At 49.8% G+C, this 27,553-nt stretch overlaps 1 protein-coding gene across 6 annotated transcripts in view; it reads right to left on the reverse strand.

Annotated features, from left to right (window-relative positions):
• ANO7 (anoctamin 7) overlaps positions 1-27,553 on the reverse strand; it is a 413,838-nt gene that overhangs the window by 73,068 nt on the left and 313,217 nt on the right. The window lies entirely within an intron of this gene.

The following is a 27,553-nucleotide window of genomic DNA, read 5'->3' on the forward strand; positions in this document are numbered from 1 at the left end:
TAACCAAACAAAGGAGGGACATTCTCAACCTCCTATAATAGAACAGTATGTAGAAACTCTGAGAGCTGGTCTTCAACTCCTCCTGATGAGATACAATATCTGCATAAAAGATCTGAACAAAAAACAAAACCAGACAGAGAGGGATCATAAATTCATCTGCTGTGACTAAAGGAAATAAAATTAACAAGGTAAGAACCTAAATTTTCCCTTCCTTGTCATCAGCAGCAGATGAATCCATTAACTGATGGGATGTACAAAAGCACTCCCTACATAGGGTGGGAACAAGCAACTCCGCGAGCAAGCACCTGCGCCCCAAAATGCGTGTCCTGCTTTGCTGCCACATCCAGCCTGTAATGCCGTACAAACGAGAGCTGAGAAGCCCAAGTAGCCGCACGACAGATCTCTTGAACAGAAAGGACACCCATTTCAACCCACGAGGAGGAAATCGCTCTCATGGAATGCGCTTTAAACGCTTCAGGCGGAGCCTGCCCTGAAAGCAGATACACAGAAAAAATTACTTCCCTGAGCCAACGGGCTATAGTGGCCTTAGACGCCGTACCCCCGTGTTGAGGACCTGTCAACAATACAAAAAGATGATCAGAAGTCCTGAAGTCATTTGACATCTGTAGATACTGCAACAGAGCCCTGCGGACATTCAAAAGACGCAATTGCCTAAAGGAATCAGGAAAATCCTCCCTAGAAAAGGAAGGTAGAAAAATGGGCTGGTTCAGGTGAAACGCTGAAACCACCTTAGGCAGAAAGGAAGGCACTGTACGTACTGTTACCCCGGACTCTGAGAACTGTAGAAAACGGTCCCGACAGGAAAGCGCCTGAAGCTCAGATACGCGTCTAGCCGATGACATGGCCACCAAAAAAACTGTGTTGAGAGTCACATTCTTCTCAGAAGCTCGCTTAAGCAGCTCAGAAGGTGAATACTGAAGAGCCTTCAACACCAGCCCCAGGTTCCAGGCCGGACACTGCCACCGCACAGGAGGACGGAGCCAAAGCGCCCCTCTGAGAAATCGGGCAATGTCTGGCTGAGCAGCAAGGGACAACCAGAGACTTTCCCTCGGAAGCATGCCAACGCTGCCACTTGTACCTGAAGGGAATTGTAAGCCATGACTTTTTGTAAGCCGTCCTGCAAAAAGTCCAGAACCTGCGCAATTGTAGCCCGTGTTGGTGTGATCGATTTTGAAACACACCACGCCTCAAACTTGCGCCAGATCCAGGTAGACCGCTTGCGGGCCTGCAAAAGAGTGGAAATGACTTTGTTAGAGTAGCCCTTTCTCTCAATTGCGCCCTCTCAAGAGCCAGGCCATAAGACCAAATCAGCAGGGATCCTCCATAGTCACTGGACCCTGAACCAGGTGGTTCAGCACCAGAGGCAAAGGAAGTGGAGCCTCCACCAGCATCCGACGGAGATCCACGTACCACGGACGCCTTGGCCAATCCAGAGCGATGAGAATCACCAATCCTCGGTGCAGTCAAATCCGCAGTAGGACTCGCCCTATCAAGGGCCAAGGAGGGAACACATACAGGAGGCCTGAGAGCCAGGGTTGAACCAGTGCATCCAACCCCGCCGAGCAAAGATCTCTCCTTCTGCTGAAAAAGCGAGGTACTTTGGCGTTTGAACTTGACGCCATTAGAGCCAATCCGGGAGTCCCCCATTTGGTACAAATCTGAAGAAAAACAACTTCTGCCAGTTCCCATTCTGCCGGGTTGATTTGATGTCTGCTGAGGAAATCGGCTTGCATGTTGCTCTGACCTGCTATGTGAGCTGCAGACAGCAGAGGCAAGTGGAGCTCTGCCCAGAGAAAAATCTGAGCGGCCTCCGCGGCCAGGGCCCTGCACTGCGTGCCGCTCTGACGATTGATGTAGGCCACCGCTGTCATGTTGTCTGACAGAACTCGGACAGGAAGTCCCTTCAGAGTCTTGTGGAAGGCCAGAAGAGCCTGGAATATCGCTCTCAGTTCCAAGTAATTGATGGACCACCCCGCTTCCACGGGCGTCCACTGACCCTGAGCATAGCTGCCTTGGCAATGAGCTCCCCAGCCCGAAAGGCTGGCATCCGTTATCACCAGGCACCAAGAGGGGAGCGCGAGCGGCATTCCCTGTCGCAGCATCCTGTCGGAGAGCCACCAATCCATACTGTGCCAGGCCACACAGTACGTTAGTCTGCGTTGGTATTCCTGGGAGATTGGAGACCATTGTTGCAGCAGAGCACTCTGCAGCGGCCTCATGTGAGCTCTTGCCCAGGGAACTACCTCCATGGTGGCCGTCATCGACCCCAGGAGCTGAACAAAGTCCCAAGCTCGAGGGCGAGGCATCCGCAGGAGCAGACGGACCTGATTCTGAAGCTTGCATCACCTGTGGTTGGGGAGAAAGACGAACCCCGAGGCCATGTCGAACCGGACCCCCAAATACTCGCGAGACTGAGAGGGGGGTCAGGTGACTTTTGGGCAAATTGATCACCCAGCCCAGAGTCTGAAGAACTGTTATAACTCTGGTCGTGGCGAGTCGGCTCTCGTCTGTTGCCAGTTGTCTAGATACAGGTGAACTCTGATACCCTCTTGCCTAAGAAAGGCAGCTACCACCACCATCACCTTGGAAAAGGTACAGGGAGCTGTGGCTAGGCCGAAAGGCAAGGCCCGAAACTGGAAATGTTGGCCAAACACTGCAAACCGGAGAAACCGCTGATGTGGGGGCCAAATAGGAATGTGCAAGTAAGCTTCCTTGAGGTCCAGAGACGTGAGAAACTCTCCTGGCTGTACTGCCGTAATGATGGAGCACAGGGTTTCCATGCAAAAGTGTCGCACTCTTAGGGCCTCGTTGACTCTTCGTAAGTCAAGGATTGGTCTGAAAGACCTGCCTTTTCGAGGGACCACAAAGTAAATAGAATAGCGACCGCAGCCGCATTTGGCAGGAGGCACCGGAACCACCGCTCCGAATTGCAGCAAGCCTTGCAAGGTCTCCTCTACCGCCGCCCGTTTGACGGCAGTGCCGCATCGGGACTCCATACAAGCGTCTCTCACTGGGGCACCAAATTCCAATCGGTAGGCTTCTCTGATCAGGTCTAGGACCCACTGATCCCAAGAAATGTTGGTCCACTCCTCGAGGAAGAAGGAAAGACGACCCCCTACTGCAGGAATCGACAAGTGGACCGGCATCCCGTCGTTGCGGAGAACGCCCCAGAACTCCTGGCCATTGGCCGGCTGCTGCGGAACGCTTGTCTGAGCAAAAGGAGTTCCTCTGCTGAAAACGGGCACATTGAGAAAACCCAGAAGAGTGCCCCGGGCGATACCTGCGAGCTTCGCAGAAACGTGGCCTGGAAGAGGAGGGGAAAACAGGAGTTTTGGAAGAAGGCCACTGCCTATCGTCAGGTAACCGTTGGGATTTAGAGTCCCCTAAGTCCTTAACAATCTTCTTCAATTCCTCTCCAAATAACAGAAGGCCTCGAAAGGATAACTTCACCGGCCTTTGTTTAGAGGCCATGTCAGCAGCCCAATGCCGCAGCCAAAGAAGACGGCGGGCAGAAACCGCCACAGTCATCTGCTTAGCCGAAGCTCTGACCAGATCATAAAGAGCATTAGCCAAAAAGGACAGGGCAGACTCCATACGCAGGCCAACCTCAGAGAGGGCACCCGCAACATCCTCGGGCTGATCAACCGCCTGCTGTAACCAGGACAGGCAGGCCCGGGCTGCATAGGTACTGCAAATTGCCACCCTTAAGGAAAGGCCCGAGATTTCAAAGGACTGCTTCAGCGCGGATTCTAGCCGCCGGTCCTGCATATCTTTCAAAGCGACCCCTCCCACCAGGAGAGTGGTCTTCTTAGTCACGGGTGTGACCAATGCATCCACTTTAGGCATCCCAAAAGGGGCCAAGTGATCCTCACTCAGAGGGTAAAGCTGACCCATAGCCCCGGCTACCTTCAAAGGCCCATCAGGGTCAGACCAATGAGCTGAAATAAGCTCTTGGATGGAGTCATGCACAGGAAAAGCCCTAGACAGCTTCTTAGTACTAGCCATCCTAGGATTAACAGAGGAGGCCTCGCCCTCGGCAGGATCTTCAATAGAAAGGGCCTGCAAGGCGTCAGAAATGAAAGCTGGCAGCTCATCGCGGTGAAAAATCCGTACCGCTTTAGGGTCATCCAAGTCCTGTGGCAAACAGGTACGCTCATCTGGATCATCTGTCCATGAGGGCCTGTCAGACCCGTCAGACTCCCCACATCCTGACCACAGGGGGGAAAAGGGAGATGCGCCACTCTCAGACGGAGAATTTACCCGTCTACGTTTAGCGTCAGTGCAACACTCGGGGGAAGAAGTAAGCTCCGCAGCCAACACAGGGCTATCCAAACCTGGAGGTAATCCAGTCCGCATCATAGTGTCAGACGCCTCCGGCATAGCTCTTTTTAACATAAAGGCCTTATGCATCAACAGCACAAACTCAGGGGAGAAAAACTCACCCTGGCCCTCCACCCCCAAATTAGGAGAAGCGGGGGAAGGAGCTCCTCTAGCAGCCTCGGAATGAGGCATCCCCCCGGACTCAGACTCCTCCGCAACAGCGAGGGTCGAGCCACACGGCATTTCCAAAATGGCGCCCGCTGCCAGCTCCATCGAGTGGGAAGAATCACCGCTCGCCATGCCCTTACTAGCACGAGCGTCCAAGGAGCACGTACTGCAATGCCCCGCTGCTGACCTGCATTTACCACAGTGGGAGCAGCCATCGCCCGACCGGACGGAAATATAGAAATAAAATGGTGGCCTCAAACCAACTTACCCCGCACAGGATGCTGTCCGCGGGAACCTCCCCGGAAGAGCTGTGCACCACTCTCACCTCGGAAGACCGAGTCAACGAGCTCCGGTCAGGCTGCACAGAACCAGAATCTCTTGAGAAAGCCACAGAACAGCAACGCTGAATAAGCGCGCCCTTTTTTATTTTATTTTATTTTATTACACTGTGAGGAAAGTTGGAGGTGGGCAGCAAACGAGGAACAGGGAACAAAACCAAGTGTGCCTTCAAAGTGGGCACCACCAGCCACAACTCCCCCACTCTAGTGGCAAAACACAGGAATCACCCCAGGCAGGGATCCAGGAGCTGATCAAGCAACGTCCACACTTGCTGGGACATAGAAATACACTGAAGGCAGGAGGAGCTAGACGTCCAGGGTCACTGTGGCTTTTCAGTGTTCTCTATCTCCACCTGCTGGTAGGTGGATACAACCCATCAGTTAATGGATTCATCTGCTGCTGATGACAAGGAATTACAGTTTACTTCAAATATTTGACATATAGTCATTTGGTAAAACTGACACAGCAGTTTACAATATACAATGTCATAAGGTGGCTAGCAAAAAAATAAAATAAAATAAATAGAAAATACTACAATTCAATATCAGAGTAAGGAAAAAAACAAACGGCTGTTTCCATGTGTTCCATAATCCTGGCCTGGCACTGTCCCATTCCCTCCACTGTATACTATTAATAGATTCTGTACATATCTCTAAATACAAAAAGCATTAAGGCTTTTCTTAAAATTCTTGTATGATGAATCCATACATAAAGGTTGGGGTAGATTATGCCATAATGAAGGTGCTACTAAAGATTGAGTCACAGATAGTATCCAGATGTATATAGTGACAAGTACTTTGAATACTGTGTACATTTCTGGTCACTGCATCTCAAAAAACATATAGAGGAATTAGAAAACATACAGAGAAAGATGACAAAAATGATAAAGGGGATGGGATGACTTCCCTATGAGGAAAGGCTAAAGCATTTAGGGCTCTTCAGCGTGGAGAAGAGATGGCTGAAGGAAGATATGATAGAGGTTTATAAAATACTGATTGGAGTGGAACAGATAGATGTGAATTGCTTGTTTACCCTTTCCAAAAATAGTAGGACTAGAGGGCATGAAAAGAAGCTACTAAGTAGTACATTTAAAATGAATCGGAGAAAATATTTCTTCACTGAACAAGAAAACTCTGGAATTTGTTGCAAGAAAATGTGGTAAAAAAACAATTAGCTTAGTATGGTTTAAAAAAGGTTTGGATAATTTCCTAAAAGAAAAGTCCATAAACCATTGGATGGAGGAGTGGCCTAGTGGTTAGGGTGGTGGACTTTGGACCTGAGGAACTGAGTTCAATTCCCGGCACAGGCAGCTCCTTGTGACTCTGGGCAAGTCACTTAACCCTCCATTGCCTGCCGCATTGAGCCTGCCATGAGTGGGAAAGTGCGGGGTACAAATGTAACTGCTTATTTCTGTCCCAGTATGACAATGCTTAATGCTCTTTCGCTCTTATGTTAAAAGCACAATGTCCTTGTAGATGATTACTGTCTCTCTCTATGTTGGATGTTCAGCGCTGTGTGCGTCTGGTAGCGCTATACTAATAATAAGCTGAGAGGAATACCCATGGATTTTGCAAACCAGAATTAAGATCTTAATATAATCCTATGGGATACTGAGAGCCAATGCTCTTCTATGAGCAACAGGGTAACATGAAGCGAATGTTACATACCTGTAGAAGGTATTCTCCGAGGACAGCAGGCTGATTGTTCTCACTGATGGGTGACGTCCACGACAGCCCCTCCAATCGGAACTTCAATAGCAAAGGCCTTTGCTAGTCCTCGCGCGCCGATGTGCACCGCGCATGCGCGGCCATCTTCCCGCCCGAACCGGCTCATGTTCGTCAGTCCCGTATGTAGCAAGACAAAGACAAGGGAAGACACAACTCCAAAGGGGAGGCGGGCAAGTTTGTGAGAACAATCAGCCTGCTGTCCTCGGAGAATACCTTCTACAGGTATGTAGCATTTGCTTTCTCTGAGGACAAGCAGGCTGCTTGTTCTCACTGATGGGGTATCCCTAGCCCCCAGGCTCACTCAAAACAACAAACATGGTCAATTGGGCCTCGCAACGGCGAGGACATAACTGAGATTGACCTAACAACTTATCCAACTAACTGAGAGTGTAGCCTGGAACAGAATAAACATGGGCCTAGGGGGGTGGAGTTGGATTCTAAACCCCGAACAGATTCTGAAGCACTGACTGCCCGAACCGACTGTTGCGTCGGGTATCCTGCTGCAGGCAGTAATGAGATGTGAATGTGTGGACAGATGACCACGTCGCAGCTTTGCAGATCTCTTCAATAGTGGCTGACTTCAAGTGGGCCACTGACGCAGCCATGGCTCTGACATTGTGAGCCGTGACATGACCCTCAAGAGCCAGCCCAGCCTGGGCGTAAGTGAAGGAAATGCAATCTGCTAGCCAATTGGATATGGTGCGTTTCCCCACAGCCACTCCCCTCCTGTTGGGATCAAAAGAAACAAACAATTGGGTGGACTGTCTGTTGGGCTGTGTCCGCTCCAGATAGAAGGCCAATGCTCTTTTGCAGTCCAATGTGTGCAGCTGACGTTCAGCAGGGCAGGAATGAGGACGGGGAAAGAATGTTGGCAAGACAATTGACTGGTTCAGATGGAACTCCGACACCACCTTTGGCAAGAACTTAGGGTGAGTGCGGAGGACTACTCTATTATGATGAAATTTGGTATAAGGAGCAGGAGCTACCAGGGCCTGAAGCTCACTGACTCTACGAGCTGAAGTAACTGCCACCAAGAAAATGACCTTACAGGTCAAGTACTTCAGATGGCAGGAATTAAGTGGCTCAAAAGGAGGTTTCATCAGCTGGGTGAGAACGACATTGAGATCCCATGACAGTGTAGGAGGTTTGACTGGGGGCTTTGACAATAGCAAACCTCTCATGAAGCGAACAACTAAAGGCTGTCCTGAGATCGGCTTACCTTCCACACGGTAATGGTATGCACTGATTGCGCTAAGGTGAACCCTTACAGAGTTGGTCTTGAGACCAGATTCAGACAAGTGCAGAAGGTATTCAAGCAGGGTCTGTGTAGGACAGGAGCGAGGATCTAAGGCCTTGCTGTCACACCAGACGGCAAACCTCCTCCATAAAAAGAAGTAACTCCTCTTAGTGGAATCTTTCCTGGAAGCAAGCAAGACACGGGAGACACCCTCTGACAGACCCAAAGAGGCAAAGTCTACGCTCTCAACATCCAGGCCGTGAGAGCCAGAGACTGGAGGTTGGGATGCAGAAGCGCCCCTTCGTCCTGTGTGATGAGGGTCGGAAAACACTCCAATCTCCACGGTTCTTCGGAAGACAACTCTAGAAGAAGAGGGAACCAGATCTGACGCGGCCAAAAAGGAGCAATCAGAATCATGGTGCCTCGGTCTTGCTTGAGTTTCAACAAAGTCTTCCCCACCAGAGGTATGGGAGGATAAGTATACAGCAGGCCTTTCCCCCAATCCAGGAGGAAGGCATCCAATGCCAGTCTGCCGTGGGCCTGAAGTCTGGAACAGAACTGAGGGACCTTGTGGTTGGCTCGAGATGCAAAGAGATCTGCCAAGGGGGTGCCCCACACCTGGAAGATCTGGCGCACAACTCTGGAGTTGAGCGACCACTCGTGAGGTTACATAATCCTGCTCAACCTGTCAGCCAGACTGTTGTTTACGCCTGCCAGATATGTGGCTTGGAGCCACATGCCGTAACGGCGAGCCCAGAGCCACATGCTGACGGCTTCCTGACACAGGGGGCGAGATCCGGTGCCCCCCTGCTTACATAAGTACATAAGTACATAAGTAATGCCATACTGGGAAAAGACCAAGGGTCCATCGAGCCCAGCATCCTGTCCACGACAGCGGCCAATCCAGGCCAAGGGCACCTGGCAAGCTTCCCAAATGTACAAACATTCTATACATGTTATTCCTGGAATTTTGGATTTTTCCAAGTCCGTTTAGTAGCGGTTTATGGACTTGTCCTTTAGGAAACCGTCAAACCCCTTTTTAAACTCTGCTAAGCTAACCACCTTCACCACTTTCTCCGGCAACGAATTCCAGAGTTTAATTACACGTTGGGTGAAGAAAAATTTTCTCCGATTTGTTTTAAATTTACTACACTGTAGTTTCATCGCATGCCCCCTAGTCCTAGTATTTTTGGAAAGCGTGAACAGACGCTTCACATCCACCTGTTCCACTCCACTCATTATTTTATATACCTCTATCATGTCTCCCCTCAGCCGTCTCTTCATAGGGAAGTCGTCCGATCCCCACTATCATTTTAGTCGCCCTTCGCTGCACCTTTTCCAATTCTACTATATCTTTCTTGAGATGCGGCGACCAGAATTGAACACAATACTCAAGGTGCGGTCGCACCATGGAGCGATACAACGGCATTATAACATCCTCACACCTGTTTTCCATACCTTTCCTAATAATACCCAACATTCTATTCGCTTTCTTAGCCGCAGCAGAACACTGAGCAGAAGGTTTCAGTGTGTTATCGACGACGACACCCAGATCCCTTTGGTCCGTAACTCCTAACATGGAACCTTGCATGACGTAGCTATAATTCGGGTTCTTTTTTCCCACATGCATCACCTTGCACTTGCTCACATTAAACATCATCTGCCATTTAGCCGCCCAGTCTCCCAGTCTCGTAAGGTCCTCTTGTAATTTTTCACAATCCTGTCGCGATTTAACGACTTTGAATAACTTTGTGTCATCAGCAAATTTAATTACCTCGCTAGTTACTCCCATCTCTAAATCATTTATAAATATATTAAAAAGCAGCGGTCCTAGCACGGACCCCTGAGGAACCCCACTAACTACCCTTCTCCATTGTGAATACTGCCCATTTAACCCCACTCTCTGTTTCCTATCCTCCAACCAGTTTTTAATCCACAATAGGACATTTCCTCCTATCCCATGACCCTCCAATTTCCTCTGTAGCCTTTCATGAGGTACCTTGTCAAACGCCTTTTGAAAATCCAGATACACAATATCAACCGACTCCCCTTTGTCCACATGTTTGTTCACTCCTTCAAAGAATTGAAGTAAATTGGTCAGGCAAGATTTCCCCACACAAAAGCCATGCTGACTTGGTCTCAGTAATCCATGTCCTCGGATGTGCTCTGTAATTTTGTTTTTAATAATAGCCTCTACCATTTTCCACGGCACCAACGTCAGACTCACCGGTCTATAATTTCCCGGATCTCCCCTGGAGCCTTTTTTAAAAATGGGCGTTACATTGGCCACCCTCCAATCTTCCGGTACCACGCTCGATTTTAAGGATAAGTTGCATATCACTAGCAGTAGCTCCACAAGCTCGTTTTTCAGTTCTATCAGTACTCTAGGATGAATACCATCCGGTCCAGGAGATTTGCTACTCTTCAGTTTGCCGAACTGCCCCATTACGTCCTCCAGGTTTACCGTGAAGTCAGTAAGTTTCTCCGACTCGTCCGCTTGAAATACCATTTCCGACACCGGTATCCCACCCAAATCTTCCTCGGTGAAGACCGAAGCAAAGAATTCATTCAGTCTCTCCGCTACGTCTTTGTCTTCCTTGATCGCCCCTTTTACCCCTCGGTCATCCAGCGGCCCAACCGATTCTTTTGCCGGCTTCCTGCTTTTAATATAACGAAAAAAATTTTTACTATGTTTTTTTACCTCTAATGCTATCTTTTTTTCGTACTCCCTCTTGGCCTTCTTAATCTGCGCCTTGCATTTGCTTTGACACTCCTTATGCTGTTTCTTGTTATTTTCAGACGGTTCCTTCTTCCATTTTCTGAAGGCGTTTCTTTTAGCCCTAATAGCTTCCTTCACCTCACTTTTCAACCAGGCCGGGTGTCTTTTGGACTTCCGTCTTTCTTTTCTAATTCGCGGAATATGTATGGCCTGGGCCTCCAGGATGGTATTTTTGAACAGCGTCCACGCCTGTTGTACAGTTTTTACTCTCTCAGTTGCCCCCCTAAGTTTTTTTTTTACCGTTCTTCTCATTTTATCATAGTCTCCTTTTTTAAAGTTAAACGCCTGTTGATGTAATACATGGCAACCTGGTTGTCTGTCTGAATTTGGATAATTTGATGGGACAGCCGATCTCTGAAAGCCTTCAGAGCGTTCCAGACCGCTTGTAACTCCAAGAGATTGATCTGCAGATCGCGTTCCTGGAGGGACCAGCTTCCCTGGGTGTGGAGTCCATCGACATGAGCTCCCCACCCCAGGAGAGACGCATCCTTAGTCAGCATTTTTTGTGGCTGAGGAATTTGGAAAGGGCGTCCCAGAGTCAAATTGGACCAAATCGTCCACCAATACAGGGATTTGAGAAAACTCATGGACAGGTGGATCACGTCTTCTAGATCCCCAGCAGCTTGAAACCACTGAGAAGTTAGGGTCCATTGAGCAGATTGCATGTGAAGACGAGCCATGGGAGTTACATGAACTGTGGAGGCTATGTGGCCAAGCAATCTCAACATCTGCCGAGCTGTGATCTGCTGGGACGCTTGTACCCGGGAGACGAGGGACAACAGATTGTTGGCCCTTGTCTCCGGAAGATAGGCACGAGCCGTCCGAGAATCCAGCAGAGCTCCTATGAATTCGAGTCTCTGTACTGGGAGAAGATGGGACTTTGGATAATTTATCACAAACCCCAGTAGCTCCAGGAGGCGAATAGTCATCTGCATGGACTGTAGAGCTCCTGCCTCGGATGTGCGCTTCACCAGCCAATCGTCGAGATAGGGGAACACGTGCACTCTCAGCCTGCGAAGCGCTGCTGCTACTACAGCCAGGCACTTCGTGAACACTCTGGGCGCAGAGGCGAGCCCAAAGGGTAGCACACAGTACTGGAAGTGACGTGTGCCCAGCTGAAATCGCAGATACTGCCTGTGAGCTGGCAATATCGGGATGTGCGTGTAGGCGTCCTTCAAGTCCAGAGAGCATAGCCAATCGTTTTCCTGAATCATGGGAAGAAGGGTGCCCAGGGAAAGCATCCTGAACTTTTCCTTGACCAGATATTTGTTCAGGGCCCTTAGGTCTAGGATGGGACGCATCCCCCCTGTTTTCTTTTCCACAAGGAAGTACCTGGAATAGAATCCCAGCCCTTCTTGCCCGGATGGCACGGGCTCAACTGCATTGGCGCTGAGAAGGGCGGAGAGTTCCTCTGCAAGTACCTGCTTGTGCTGGAAGCTGTAGGACTGAGCTCCTGGAGGACAATTTGGAGGCTTTGAGGCCAAATTGAGGGCCTATCCTTGCCGGACTATTTGAAGAATCCAACGGTCGGAGGTTATAAGAGGCCACCTTTGGTGAAAAACTTTCAACTTCCCCCCGACCGGCAGATCGCCCGGCACTGACACGTTGATGTCGGCTATGCTCTGCTGGAGCCAGTCAAATGCTCGTCCCCTGCTTTTGCTGGGGAGCCGTGGGGCCTTGCTGAGGTGCACGCTGCTGACGAGAGCGAGCGAGCGCGCTGGGGCTTAGCCTGGGCCGCAGGCTGTTGAGAAGGAGGATTGTACCTACGTTTACCAGAAGAGTAGGGAACAGCCCTCCTTCCCCCATAAAAACGTCTACCTGAGGAGGTAGATGCTGAAGGCTGCCGGCGGGAGAACTTGTCGAAAGCGGTATCCCGCTGGTGGAGCTGCTCTACCACCTGTTCGACTTTCTCTCCAAAAATGTTGTCCGCTCGGCAAGGGGAGTCCGCAATCCGCTGCTGGATCCTATTCTCCAGGTTGGAGGCACGCAGCCATGAGAGACTGCGCATCACCACACCTTGAGCAGCGGCCCTGGACGCAACATCAAAGGTATCATATACCCCTCTGGCCAGGAATTTTCTGCACGCCTTCAGCTGCCTGACCACCTCCTGAAACGGCTTGGCTTGCTCAGGAGGGAGCTTGTCCACCAAGCCCACCAACTGCCGCACATTGTTCCGCATGTGGATGCTCGTGTAGAGCTGGTAGGACTGCATCTTGGCCACGAGCATAGAAGAATGGTAGGCCTTCCTCCCAAAGGAGTCTAAGGTTCTAGAGTCTTTGCCCGGGGACGCCGAAGCATGTTCCCTAGAACTCTTAGCCTTCTTTAGGGCCAGATCCACCACACCAGAGTCGTGAGGCAACTGAGTGCGCATCAGCTCTGGGTCCCCATGGATCCGGTACTGGGACTCGATCTTCTTGGGAATGTGGGGATTAGTTAAAGGCTTGGTCCAGTTCGCCAGCAATGTCTTTTTTAGGACATGATGCATGGGTACTGTGGACGCTTCCTTAGGTGGAGAAGGATAGTCCAAGAGCTCAAACATTTCAGCCCTGGGCTCATCCTCCACGACCACCGGGAAGGGGATGGCCGTACACATCTCCCGGACAAAGGCCACAAAAAGACTCTCGGGAGGAGAAAGCTGCCTTTCAGGGGAGGGAGTGGGATCAGAAGGCAGGCCATCAGACTCCTCGTCAGATGTCCTCCTCCTCCTCCCACGAGGCCTCACCATCGGTATCAGACACAAGTTCATGAACCTGTGACTGAAGCCGTGCCCGACTCGACTCCGTGGAAACACGGCCACGGTGGGAGCGTCGAGAAGTAGACTCCCTCGCCAGCACCGGCGAAGCTCCCTCCGCCGACGTCGTCGGGGAATCTTCCTGGGAGGCGGCCACAGCCGGCACCACAAGCAGTACCGATGTTGGAGACCTCACCCCGGGCAAAGGGCCAGCCGGCGCGCCTCACTCGACGGTACCGGTGGCGCAAGCACCCCCGGTACCGGAGGGGAAGGGCGCAACAGCTCTCCCAGGATTTCCGGGAGAACAGCCCGGAGACTCTCGTGCAGAGCGGCTGTGTAGAAAGACTGGGAAGCCGATGCAGGCGTCGAGGTCAGAGTCTGTTCCGGGTGTGGAGGCGGTTCCGAGCTGTCCAAGGTGGAGCGCATCGACACCTCCTGAACAGAGGGTGAGTGATCCTCCCAGTGCCGATGCCTACTGGGTGCCGACTCCGTCGGCGACCCAGAGCTCTCGGTACCGATGCGGGAAGGAGACCGGTGTCGATGCTTCTTTGATTTCTTCAAACGAAGCATGTCACCAGAGCTTCCCAGTACCGATGAGGAGGACGTAGAATCCAACCGTCTCTTCCTCGGGGCCGAGGCCGAAGAAGGTCAGTCTCGGGGGGGCTGTACCGCAGGAGCCCTCAGGGTAGGAGGAGACCCACCCGAAGGCTCACCGCCACCAGCAGGGGAATGGACAGCCCTCACCTGCACTCCAGTCGAAGCACCACCGTCCGACGACATCAGCAACAGCGGAGGTCCCGGTACCGCCGACGCAGCCTTCCGATGTCTGGGTACCGACGATGCAGAGGGTCGAAACCTCGATGTTGTCGATGTAGTCGATGCCGAGGTCGAAGACTTCGATGACGTCGATGCACTCGATGCCTCCGGTGCTGTTGTCGACGAAGAGCCCGAGAACAACACGTTCCACTGGGCCAATCTCACTACCTGAGTCCTCTTCTGTAAAAGAGCACAAAGACTACAGGCCTGCGGGCGGTGCCCAGCCCCCAGACACTGAAGACACGACGCGTGCCTATCAGTGAGCGAGATTACCCGGGCGCACTGGGTGCACTTCTTGAAGCCGCTGGGAGACTTCGATGACATGGGCAGAAAAATCATGTCGGCGAAATCAAAATTCGCGATGGTGACGAAGGGCACCAAAAATAAGGGAGAGAGAAAAAACCCCGTACCGAGGCCACAAAAAAAGGCCTACCCCGAAAGCGAAAGGAAACTTATGCTGGGGAAACAAACTGGACACACGGGAAGGGACAAAATCTCTTTTTCTCTTTTTTTTTTTTTGCGAAATCACGAAGACGCGCGAGGGAAAACTTGAGGGTTGCGAAACGGCGGCAAAACACGACTGTCCCGAGCGCGGACAAAAGAAGACTGATGAACACGAGCCGGTTCGGGCGGGAAGACGGCCGCGCATGCGCGGTGTGCATCGGCGCGCGAGGACTAGCATAGGCCTTTGCTAGTGAAGTTCCGATTGGAGGGGCTGCCGTGGACGTCACCCATCAGTGAGAACAAGCAGCCTGCTTGTCCTCGGAGAATCTCATTTACACATGCCTCTTAATAATTCCACTGCTGTATTCTGAATGATTTGAAGTCAACAATGAGTATTACAGACTCCTTTAAGTAATGAACTAACAATACACATAACAGTAGAAAGAATCCATGTTCTTAAGCCATACCAGTGGGTGGATTTCACAAATTGCATCATGTGTAATTTGATAAAGCCTTTGTTAGAGACAATAGAGGTGATTAGAGATATGTTGTTAATTCTTCTTCTAAATTTACCCCTGGAATTTTCCAAAACAAAATCCAAGGAATTGGAGACCTAGACATGAGTATTGTTCCAGAACAATGCACAACTTGTCTAGTACATAACAACCCTTTAGTTTTATCAACATTTAATTTCATCTCGTGTTGAAAAACACAATTAGCAATCTTATCAAGTTTACCATTTAGTAAATCAATTCCCTGAATATCTTGAAGATCTAAAGATCTGAAAATCATCTGTGTATGCAAAAGCTATAAGGTCAATTGACTTAATCAATTCAAGCAAGGGAGCAATAAAAATATTGAAAAGGGAAGGTGCCAATAGTGAACCTTGTGGCAATAGTGAACCTTGTGGCACCCACAGTTCAATGTGAATGAAGCAGAGAAAGAACCATTATACAGAACCATATATGTTTAACCTGGCAGATGGGATGTAAACCATTCTAAGACGCTGACAGAGATACCAATCTTTTTAAGTCTGTTAATCAAGAGTTGTGACTCCTCTAGGTCGAACACTGCAGAAAGACAGTAATATAACAATTTTGCCTTGATCTATATAGGTCAATAAATATGTGAGGTACGTCTGGCGAAGGCGCAAACGGAAGAACAAATGGCTAGAAATGTAAGGAGGGGCGACAAAAATTTCTTCAGGTATATTAGTGAAAGGAGAATGACTAAAAAGGGAATTGTGAGACTAAAAGATACAGCGAACCGCTATGTAGATAATGATGAAGAAAAAGCCAATTTGCTAAATAGATACTTTTGTTCTGTTTTCACTGAAGAAAATCCTGGAGAAGGACCGCGAGGAACTGGCAAAAGTACACCTGAGAATGGAATGGATATAGCACCGTTCATGGAAGAGAGTGTGTATCAACAACTTGGAAAGCTAAAGGTGGACGAAGCCATGGGACCGGACGGGATCCACCCCAGAATATTGAGGGAGCTCAGAGAGGTTCTGGCTGGTCCTCTTAAAGATTTGTTTAATAAATCCTTGGAGACGGGAGAGGTTCCAAGGGATTGGAGGACGGCAGAGGTGGTCCCTCTTCACAAAAGTGGTGATAGGGAAGAAGCTGGAAACTACAGGCCGGTAAGCCTCAGTTCGGTTATTGGAAAAGTAATGGAAGCGATGCTGAAGGAAAGGATAGTGAATTTCCTGGAAGCCAATAAGTTGCAAGATCCGAGACAACATGATTTTACCAGAGGGAAATCGTGCCAAACGAATCTCATTGAATTCTTTGATTGGGTAACTGGAGAACTGAATCATCGACGTGCTATAGACGTAATCTACTTAGATTTTAGCAAAGCTTTTGACACGGTTCCCCACAGGAGGCTCTTAAATAAACTCGATGGGCTGAAGATAGGTCCCAAAGTGGTGAACTGGATTAGGAACTGGTTGACGGACAGACGATAGAGGGTGGTGGTAAATGGAGTTCGCTCGGAGGGAAAGGTGAGTAGTGGAGTGCCTCAAGGATCGGTGCTGGGGCCGATTCTGTTCAATATACTTGTGAGTGACATTGCCGAAGGGTTAGAAGGTAAAGTTTGCCTATTTGCGGATGATACTAAGATTTGCAACAGAGTGGACACCCGGGAGGGAGTGGAAAGCATGAAAAAGGATCTGAGGAAGCTAGAAGAATGGTCTAAGGTTTGGCAATTAAAATTCAATGCGAAGAAATGCAAAGTGATGCATTTAGGGAGTAGAAACCCACGAGAGACTTATGTGTTAGGCGGTGAGAGTCTGATAGGTACTGAGGGGGAGAGGGATCTTGGGGTGATAGTATCCGAGGATCTGAGGCGATGAAACAGTGTGACAAGGCGGTGGCCATAGCGAGAAGGTTGCTAGGCTGTATAGAGGTGTGATCAGCAGAAGAAAGGAAGTGTTGATGCCCCTGAACAAGTCGTTGGTGTGGCCCCACCTGGAGTATTGTGTTCAGTTTTGGAGGCCGCACCTTGCGAAGGATGTTAAAAAAATGGAGGCGGTGAAAAGAAAAGCTACGAGAATGGTATGGGATTTGCGTTCCAAGACGTATGAGCAGAGACTTGCTGACCTGAACATGTATATCCTGGAGGAAAGGAGGAACAGGGGTGATATGATACAGACGTTCAAATACTTGAAAGGTATTAATCCGCAAACAAATCTTTTCCGGAGATGGGAAGGCGGTAGAACGAGAGGACATGAAATGAGATTGAAGGGCTCAGGAAAGATGTCAGGAAGTATTTTTTCACAGAGAGGATGGTGGATGCTTGGAATGCCCTCCCGCAGGAGGTGGTGGAGATGAAAATGGTAACGGAATTCAAACATGCGTGGGATATGCATAAAGGAATCCTGTGCAGTAGGAATGGATCCTCAGAAGCTTAGCCGAAATTGGGTGGCGGAGCAGGTGGGGGGAAGAGGGGTTGGTGGTTGGAAGGTGAGGATAGTGGAGGGCAGACTTATACGGTCTGTGCCAGAGCCAGTGATGGGAGGCGGGACTGGTGGTTGGGAGGCAGGAAATACTGCTGGGCAGACTTGTACGGTCTGTGCCCTGAAAAAGGCAGGTACAAATCAAGGTAAGGTATACACATATGAGTTTATCTTGTTGGGCAGACTGGATGGACCATGCAGGTCTTTTTCTGCCGTCATCTACTATGTTACTATGTGAGAAGAGCAAGCAAAACAGTCTCTGTATTTTGTGATTTATCGAAGTCTGATTGATCAGGGTGCAAGATGTTAGTTTTCTCCACAAAGTCACACATTAATGATTCAACCAATTTAGCTAATAAAAGAAGTTTTGCTACTGGATGATAATTAGAAATTGCAGAAGTGCCCAAAGTAGTGTCTTTGACCCTTAGGCAAATAATAGCCTCTTTCCATAATGCAGGTTTATCCCAAGCTAAAGACTAGAGAGAACCATCTACAAGAGAAATGGAAGTAAGATGACCTCAAACATTTTTAGAAGCTTAGAGGGAATTGGATTATGTGGCGTTGTAGTAAGATGGATAGTTTGTAGAGTCTTTTGGATCAAAAGAAGGGATAGTAATGTGAATATAGAAAAAGAAGTTGAGCAATCTTCCATCACTCTTGTTTTTCAGCAAGTAGATCAAAAGATCCTCCTGAGGGTTAAAAAGCCGATTGCAATGTCTGAATCTTGTTTGAAAAAAAAAAAATTGTGCCAAAGAATCAGCTGTGACATGCTTCCAGGATCAGTTTGTGTCTCAAAATGCTATCAAGTTTTCGTGAGAGAGGTGCTTGATCTGCTTAGCATACTATTAATGTTTTTTTTAGCAATCTACAAGGCCTGTTTATAGGAGAAAGATTGTGACTTACACCTTTCCCAATGATATGTACTACTTGTCTTCCGCCTTTTGCGTACCCAGTGATACAATTGATGTATATGCAGCAATAATCTGCTAATGTACCAAGAAGCATATTTTCAAAGCACTTAGTCTGAAAGTTACATTGAAAATGCGCCCAAAAATCTCATTCCTTCTTGGTGAGATTATCCAAGCTTCAGTGGAACTAGAATGCAGTTTGTAAGGAGGAATTTGGGCATCCAGTGAAAGAGATGACATGATACAGGAGTTAAATGTAAAGTTTGTTCAAAAATTTCCACTGTCAAGCTCCTAAAATCTCTGTAATATGAAACTTTTTCCCTATGAGTTTTTAAGGGTACAGGACAAGTTCCAGAGAATTCTATTAGATCATTATCTATTCAGGGTAGGGCTAAAGAACTAAAGTTGCCCAGGGTTATTGACAAATGAGAAGAAGAAAATACAGCATCAAAGGTGTGCCCGGCATCATGTGTCTGACCAATCACATGTTGGATGAAAGCAAGTTCTTCAGTAAAGCCAAGGAAATCAGATGTCAATGATGTTGCAATGTCAACTAAGTGCACATTAAAGTCAACTAATATTATAGGACACATAATTCAGAAACTTGGTGCATTTATTCTTCCTAAGGAACTTAGAGTCACGGGTCATGGTTCATAAATTAATGAAAACTCCAAGGGTCTAAAAGAAGAAAAATTGAAATGTAAACTTTCAATTGATGGGTGAGATATTGCATACTGATTTTGTAATAAAGGGCATCTGAATATATAGCTGCTAGGTCTCCTCCCCTTTTCACAGTGTGGTTAAGGTGAAATTAGATCTTACCTGCTAATTTTCTTTCCTCTAGACCCTCCAGACCGGTCAAGACGCGTGGGTTATGCACTCCTACCAGCAGAGGGAGACTGAGAAAACACTGAGCTTTGGATACTGTATATATAACCTGTGCAGTACACCCACTAGCCAGTATAACCGTAACAAAGCAGAGAAACTAAAACCCTAACCAAAACTATCAACCCTGTACGTGGACATTGCCAAATGGCAGAACAACTTTATGTTCTTTTTATCTGTTTTACTCACTGAATTCTGCTTGTGCTTCCACCGGTGGGCTATCCAACCACACCTGATTCAGACTCATACTAACAATCATCTGAAAACAACCAGAGTCTGAATTATGTAACTACAATCATCAGCTGCCAAGAGATATCCAATTACTAAAGTCTACCTCCTGGCCTACAGAAAACCACCGGGCGGGCCCTTGACCGGTCTGGAGGGTCTAGAGGAAAGAAAATTAGCAGGTAAGATCTAATTTCACCTTCTTCAGCGACCCTCCAGACCGGTCAAGACGCGTAGGACGTACCAAAGCAGTAAATCTCTACGGGTGGGACCCCCTTAGGCCAGAGGTCAACACAGCAGCCCCAAAACCTGCCTCCTCTCTAGCATGAACATCAATCCGATAATGTTTAACAAACGAATGCAGAGAGGACCAGACTGCCGCCCGACAAATCTCTAGAGGAGGAAGCATACTACTTTCCGCCCAAGAGGCTGCTACTCCCCTGGTGGAATGAGCCGAAAAACCCTTAGGTACCGTACGACCCTTCAAGACGTAAGCAGACGCAATCGCCTCCTTCAACCACCGAGCTATCGTTGCCTTGGATGCAGCTGCTCCCTTTTTAGAACCGCCAAAAAGAACGAACAGCCAATCAGATGTTCTGAACTCTCGAGTTCTAGATAGATAACACCGCAACACTCGCTTCACGTCCAACTTCGCCAGTCGACGCTGTTCCGAGTCTCCAGCTAGATTCCCCAAGACTGGCAGAGAAATGACCTGATTCACATGAAAGTCAGACACTACCTTGGGCAAAAATGAGGGCACCGGTCGCAGAGAAACCCTTTCCTTGGAAAAAGACAAGAAGGGCGTCCTACAAGACAAAGCCTGGAGTTCCGAAACTCTGCGCGCTGATGAAATGGCTACCAAAAACACCGTCTTTAAGGATAGATCCTTGTCCGTAGCCGAAGCCAACGGCTCAAACGGAGGCCGAATTAACGCTTCCAAAACCAGATTCAAATCCCACGGAGGAACCAGCCGGCGTTGCGGAGGCCGAAGCAATTTCACTCCCTTCAAAAATCGAATCACATCCGGAGACGAAGCCAGTGACCTACCTTGAACCTTGCCACGAAAACAAGACAAGGCTGCCACGTGAACCTTCAAAGTAGACAAGGCCAGCCCCTTGTCCAGACCATCCTGCAAAAATTCTAACACATCCGCGACCTAAGCGTGTATCGCCCTCAAATCCCGAGCCAGGCACCAGTGCTCAAAAAGCCTCCAGACTCGAACGTACGCCAGTGAAGTGGACTGCCTCCGGGAACTCAACATCGTAGCAACAACTCTGGAAGAAAAACCCTTCTTCCTCAACTTGCTCCTTTCAAGAGCCAAGCCATAAGCGAGAACTGAGCAGGATCTGGGAGAGTTATGGGACCTTGACACAACAACACTGTCTCTGTCAACGGCAGGGGCTCCGCCACCGCCAGACGCACCAGATCTCCGTACCACGGGCGACGCGGCCAATTTGGAGCTATCAGAATCACCCGACCCAGGTGCCGTTCGATGCGTTGAACTACTCTCCCCACTAACTGCCACGGAGGGAACACGTACAGCAACTCCTGAGGCCACGGCAGCAGCAGGGCGTCGATTCCTTCCGACCGCGGGTCTCTTCTGCGACTGAAGAACCGCCGCACTTGCGCATTGCACGCCGTTGCCATGAGATCCATCCCCCACACCGACACAATGCGATTGAAAACCGATCGATGAAGAGCCCATTCCCCGGGGTCTAGAGTATGTCTGCTCAGATAATCGGCGTCTGCGTTGTCCACCCCGGCCACATGAGCTGCCGACAAGGCCTGAAGATGAAGTTCCGCCCACTGGCACAACTGCGCTGCCTCCTCTGCGACTGCGCGACTCTTTGTGCCCCCTTGCCGATTGACGTATGCTACGGCCGTGGCATTGTCGCAGAGAACTCTGACCGCCTTGCCTTGAAGCAGCGTCTGTAAATACTGAAGAGCCAAACGAATGGCCCGTGTCTCCAACCGGTTGATGGACCACTGGGCTTCCTCCTGAGACCACCGTCCCTGCGCCACCTGTCCGAGACAATGAGCCCCCCAACCTGACAGGCTGGCATCCGTGGTGAGAATTACCCATTCTGGAGCTTCCAGTGGCATTCCCTTCACTAGGTTTCGAGCGTCTAGCCACCAACGGAGGCTGAGACGCGGAAGAGCAGTCAGAGGCAAACGCATCTCCAACCCCTGCGATTGAGACCACCGACTGAGAAGTGCCGACTGCAACTGCCGCATGTGCGCTCTGGCCCAGGGAACCACCTCTATAGTCGCTGCCATCATGCCCAAGACCTGAAGGTAAGCACGCACTGTCGGTCTGTCCCCCGCCAGGAAGTGACGAATCTGCTCCTGTAATTTGCGGATCCGAAGAGCCGGCAACACCACTCGACCGTTGAGCATCTCGAAGCGCACTCCTAGATACTCGAGAGATTGGGATGGGACGAGATGGCTCTGCTGTGGTTCACTACCCAACCAAGCGATTCCAGCAAGGCTACCACTCGCGCTGTAGCCACTTCGCTCTCCGACCGAGACTTGGCCCGAATCAACCAATCATCCAGATACGGGTGCACCAAAACGCCCTGTTTCCGCAAAGCCGCCGCCACTACTACCATGACCTTGGAGAAGGTTCGGGGAGCTGTTGCTAGCCCGAAGGGAAGAGCACAAAACTGAAAATGCTTTCCTAAGACCGCAAAGCGCAGAAAACGCTGATGCGCCGTCCGAATGGGAATGTGAAGATAAGCTTCCGTCAAATCCAGCGACGTCAGGAACTCTCCCTGCTGCACCGCGACAATAACGGACCGCAACGTCTCCATGCGAAAAGAGAGAACCTTGAGCGCTGAATTGACTCCCTTGAGATCCAATACCGGACGCCAGGCATCCTCCTTCTTTGGTACTACAAAATAGATGGAATAGCACCCTAAGCATCTCTGCGCGGGAGGAACAGGAACCACTGCTCCCAGGGCAAGAAGGCGACGCAACGTGTCCCGAACTGCTGCTTTCTTGATTCTTGAATGACACGGGGACTCCAGAAACCTCTCGGGAGGCGACTCTTCGAATTCCAGCGCATACCCATCTCGAATCACCTCGAGAACCCACTGATCGGACGTGATTTGGACCCAGCTCTGGTAAAACCGACTCAGCCGAGCCCCTACTCGTACCAGAGCCTGGGTCCGCACACCTTCATTGCACATTCCGTCCGGAAGACTGTCCTCTCGAGGCAAAGTCACGCCCTCCGCGACGATTCCCTCGAAAGGACTGGGTGCGCTGAAAAAAACGTCCTCTAAAAGACCCACTAGTCCGTCCCGGCCTATACCGCCGGGCCTCAGCAAAACGACCACGAGCAGACACCCCCCTGGTGCCCGACTTGGGACGTAAATCCGGCAGGCGAGGAATCTTCGCATCACTAAGGCCCTTCACCAAATTGTCCAAATCCTCTCCAAAGAGCATGGTTCCCTTAAAGGGAAGAGAACACAACTTCGCTTTAGAAGCCGCATCCGCGACCCAGCCTCTCAGCCATAGGGCCCTACGCGCTCCCACTATCATAGCCATATTCTTGGCGGATGCCCTCAACAAATCATAAAGGGCATCCGACAAGAAAGACGAACCCATCTCGAGCTTGGCTAATTCCTGAACTCCGGAGGCCCCAACCTCCACTGACTCATCCAGGAGTTTCTCGGCCCAGCGAAAACATGCTCGGGCTACCAGACCCCCACATACCGAGGCCTGGAGCGCGAGCGCCGACAAATCAAAACTACGCTTAAGGAAGGCATCAACCCTCCTATCCTGGGGGTCGCGGAGAGCGGCTCCGCCGTCTACCGGGATCGCCGTCGCTCTAGTCACTGCTGTAACCACTGCATCTACCGTAGGGGCCTTCAAGGAATCTTTATCCTGCTGAGGCAGAGGATAGAGCCGCGCCATTGCCTTAGAGACTTTGCATGGAGCATCCGGTGACTTCCACTCCTGGGAAATCATCTCCCGGAGGTCCTTGTTCATAGGAAAGGACCGCGCCTTACTGTGAATACCCTTTACCAAAGGGTCCTGTCCCGATTCACCCACGGGTACCTCAGGCTCAAACTTAAGTGTCACCGTGACCTGGTCTATGAGCTCCGCAAGCTCATCCCTATGGAAGATTCTGACCACAGAGGGGTCCTCACCAGGCAAGGCATCAATAAGGTTTAGAGAGTCTTCAAACCCCTCTACCTCCTCCTCAATACCTATTGGGTCTTCAGAACCCAGCTGAGACAAACAGTCCCCATCTTCTGACCATTCCAACCTTGTTCTTTTAGTTAGCATAGAGCCATGACCCTCCTCCACTTGAGGAGGCCCGGCCTTCCAGGCTTGGAACAGGGTCCACACAAAATCTGGAGGAAAACCGACACTTCCTGAGCCCTCCGAGGGCACTTTCTGCCCTAAACCGGAGGAAGCTGGCCCCACACTCGGCGCATCCGCGGATCGCGCCTGATTCAAAATAGCGGCCGTTCCCGCCGAAACTGCAACCGCCGACATCGCGCCTGCCTGCGATCCCGCTGCCACCAACACCGGCGAACCCGTCGGAACTACCGCGGCCAACACGGGGGGAGCCGAAATCAGCTGTTTAGGCTCACCACAGAGGCGACACTGACCGCCCGCCGTCTCTAACCGCCGCCGCGAACAGGCGCGGCATCGAAGCAGCTTGCCTGTCATAATCAAACACACACACAGTCCGCTTCGCGCCAAATACTCAGCTAAGCAACTTCGCACTGCTCTCCCGTCTAGTGCAGGGAACTGAACTCCCTTTCCGTTCCGCACTAAATAAATAATAAAAGGCTCTTAAAGGCCCAGAACACTGCTGGCAGCTGAAAATTGTGAGGCACTCAAGGCTCCAGTACAGAGAAAGCAGCCGAGGCACAGAGCTGCCACTTATTCAAAGATGGAGAGCAGCTTAGGGGGAGGGACCCGCAACACAGGTGTAACACCCCAGGGGAAACACTGGGCCCCACCGGACCCAGGGCCCCGAAGCACACTTTTTTTTTTTTTTTATCCACGTACAGGGAGACACAGAATTAACCAAATTGGAACAACCAACCCAATTCTTACTTCCTATGAGGAAAACTACCTCACCAGGCCAGTGAAGACTGCACAGGCTGTCCTTCTACCTCTGCTGAGACTGAGAAAATACTGGCTAGTGGGTGTACTGCACAGGTTATATATACAGTATCCAAAGCTCAGTGTTTTCTCAGTCTCCCTCTGCTGGTAGGAGTGCATAACCCACGCGTCTTGACCGGTCTGGAGGGTCGCTGAGGAATGAAGATGTTTTTTAAAATCTTGAAGGCGTAACCTGATTCAGATAAGAACTAATGGTAAAAGAAAGCCAAGTCTCCATTAGACATAATGGCAGTCAATTTAGAAATGCTATTTGCATCTTAAATGTCAATGTACTGGCACATTGACGTATAAACCCCTCAAACATTGAAAGAGTCATTTTAGAAAAGACTGGAGCTAAACATGTAAGCTGCAAAAACATCTAGGAGGCGTGTCGGGTGTTTGTCACAGGCATTGAGGCACCCTCAACATCTATCCACAATTCCAGGTAGCACACATACATACAGGCAATTCAAGCTAAACATTGAAACTTGGACCACCTATAAAGGATGAATAAGTGCTGCCACAGCACTTCCCTGTGACTGCTTGTATTGCTGCTGACTGGAAGAGAGCTTAGAAAGAGTCTATGAGCCGGATTGCTGTCTCTGTCCACCCAGGTCTGTCATCTTCAAACCCTATTGGTTCCACCCGTGCCACTTTCCCTCCAATGGCCAGCCCCAGCCCTCTGCTTTGCCTGCCTCCACAACCCCCCATCCCATACCCATGAGAGCCCGCTTCACATCCCTCCCAGCCTCTGCCCCATCCGAGTCCCTCTTTGCCAGCGCCTGCCCAGCTGCCTCAAATATAACAGTATCCATACAAAAGTAAGCAGCCAAGGTCCCATGCAGTCAAAAGTAGGATGCCTAGGGGACCAGTCTACTAAACATGCTGGCCACTCCTACATTCCAATGGCTTGATTTTCTACGTTTTTCACTTGTATGTTTTTTTTTTTAATGGCCTGAAATGAAACGCACAGAGCACAAAAACTTGTTACAAATCGTATTTTTGGAAAAAAAAAAGTTTTATGATTTCGAAAATGGTCAAATTTTCTATTCGGATTTGTGACGTTTAGGGCAAAACATCCAAAGTCCGACTTTCATATCAAAAATGCTCCTCTATATTAGAGCCAGAAGCACTTATAAAACGGCTCTTTTTCAAAACCATTGTAGCTACCTTGTGTCCTTCCTATCTGTTTTTTGTATATTGTGTCTGGGTGCAATGCTGATTTCTTTCTGCTTTCTACAATTATACCAAGTGGTTCAGATCTCTATTGAACCCCATGTAATATTTTCCTTCTATTTATATTATTAACTGCCCTCCCAGGAAGCCAATCAATCTCATTCCTTCTACCTCAACACCCTGACACTACCCTTCCTACATACCAAAATTCTTATTTCAAATCCAGATTAAACACAGACGATTTTGAGGCCTCTTTTAGAACTTGAACCTAATCATCCCTGCACATGCCCTCCTTACTTCACTCACAAACTGCTTCCTCAGATGGACCTCTTATTAGGCCTCCCTCCTTGTGGTTCACCTCACTGTTTTAACTCAAAGGCCTCCTCCAAGTGTTTTGTCTGTTTGTCACAGACTGCAAATTTTACTATTTACCCTTAAAGTGTTTGCACATACCTGGCAGTATATACAAATAATAAGCTGAAGAGACTGTAGACCGCTTAATATATTATTACTTATTATATTATTACTATTTGATTTATATTTATTTATTGGGATTTATTAACCACCTTTATGAAGAGATTCACCCAAGGTGGTGTACAGCAGGTACAGTTTAACATAAAACCTACAATTTTGTTAACAGCATTACAATAGTAAAATGACCAAGTATAAACATAAATACAATGAATGAGGTAAACTTGAAAGAAGCAAACTGAAACCTAATAATAGGATTACCATGAAACAGGATCAAAAATATACACATTTAACAGCATTGAAATTCAAATAACAGTGTCTTGTCCACAAAGAGGGTGAGCCCTTAGGTCCCGCAAGGCCCAAAAGGACCTCAAAGGACAGCCGCGCAACCCCAAGTCTTCACCCGCGGCGACCGCCGTTCACCAAGGGTTCAGCCCCAGCTGCAGGCGGTCAACGGGACTTCAGGAACCGCGGGGTTACCGGACTGACCTGGGCTGGAACCGGGAGAGAAGCGGGCAGGAGGAAAGAAAAGTCCAAACACTGGCAGCAGATCAGGACCGGCAGCTAACGGCGTAGTCGGGGTCAGGCAAGAGATCAAGGCAGGCGGCTAGTAGAGAAGTCAAAGTCAGGCTGGAGGTCGAGGCAGGCAGCTAGGCAGAGATACCAGGAAACAGTCCAAATTCCAGAATCAGCAAAACCAGAAAAACGACAAAACACAGGAACCACGGAGACTGGCTTCGGGAACAGAACCTGAAGCAAAGTGCTAGCTCAGTTCCCCTCCTTAAATACAGCACAACATCAGCCGCCCCGCCCCCGCAGGGACAGCCGACCAATCCGGCCCTGGGCATCGGCAGAGCCCCTCCGATTGGCTCTGTCCAATTTCCCAGGCGGGACCACCAACTTGGCCTCCCAATCCGGCGCCTCAGAGGCGGAGCTCCAGGCCCTCCTGCCCAGGAGGGAAGAAGACGCCGACCATCGCGCCTCGGCGCCGCCTCCTTCGGCAGCGCGAACATAGCCCCCACAGCCGGCGACCGAGAGACCGGCGGCCGCAGTCGCCGGCCTCCGGCCTCGGTCCCGGCCAGAACGGCCATCCCTGCGGTGGCCCCTGACTCCCCACCGAGGCCTCCGGGCCGCTACCCCTCGCCGCGGAGGGCGCTGGCTCCCGCCCCCCGTGGCGGAGGAGCAGGTAGGAGCGCGGGACGCGACAAACAGAGATATAATACAATGTC

Source organism: Microcaecilia unicolor, chromosome 10 (assembly GCF_901765095.1).
Source record: "Microcaecilia unicolor chromosome 10, aMicUni1.1, whole genome shotgun sequence".
NCBI classification, from domain to species: Eukaryota; Metazoa; Chordata; class Amphibia; order Gymnophiona; family Siphonopidae; genus Microcaecilia; species Microcaecilia unicolor.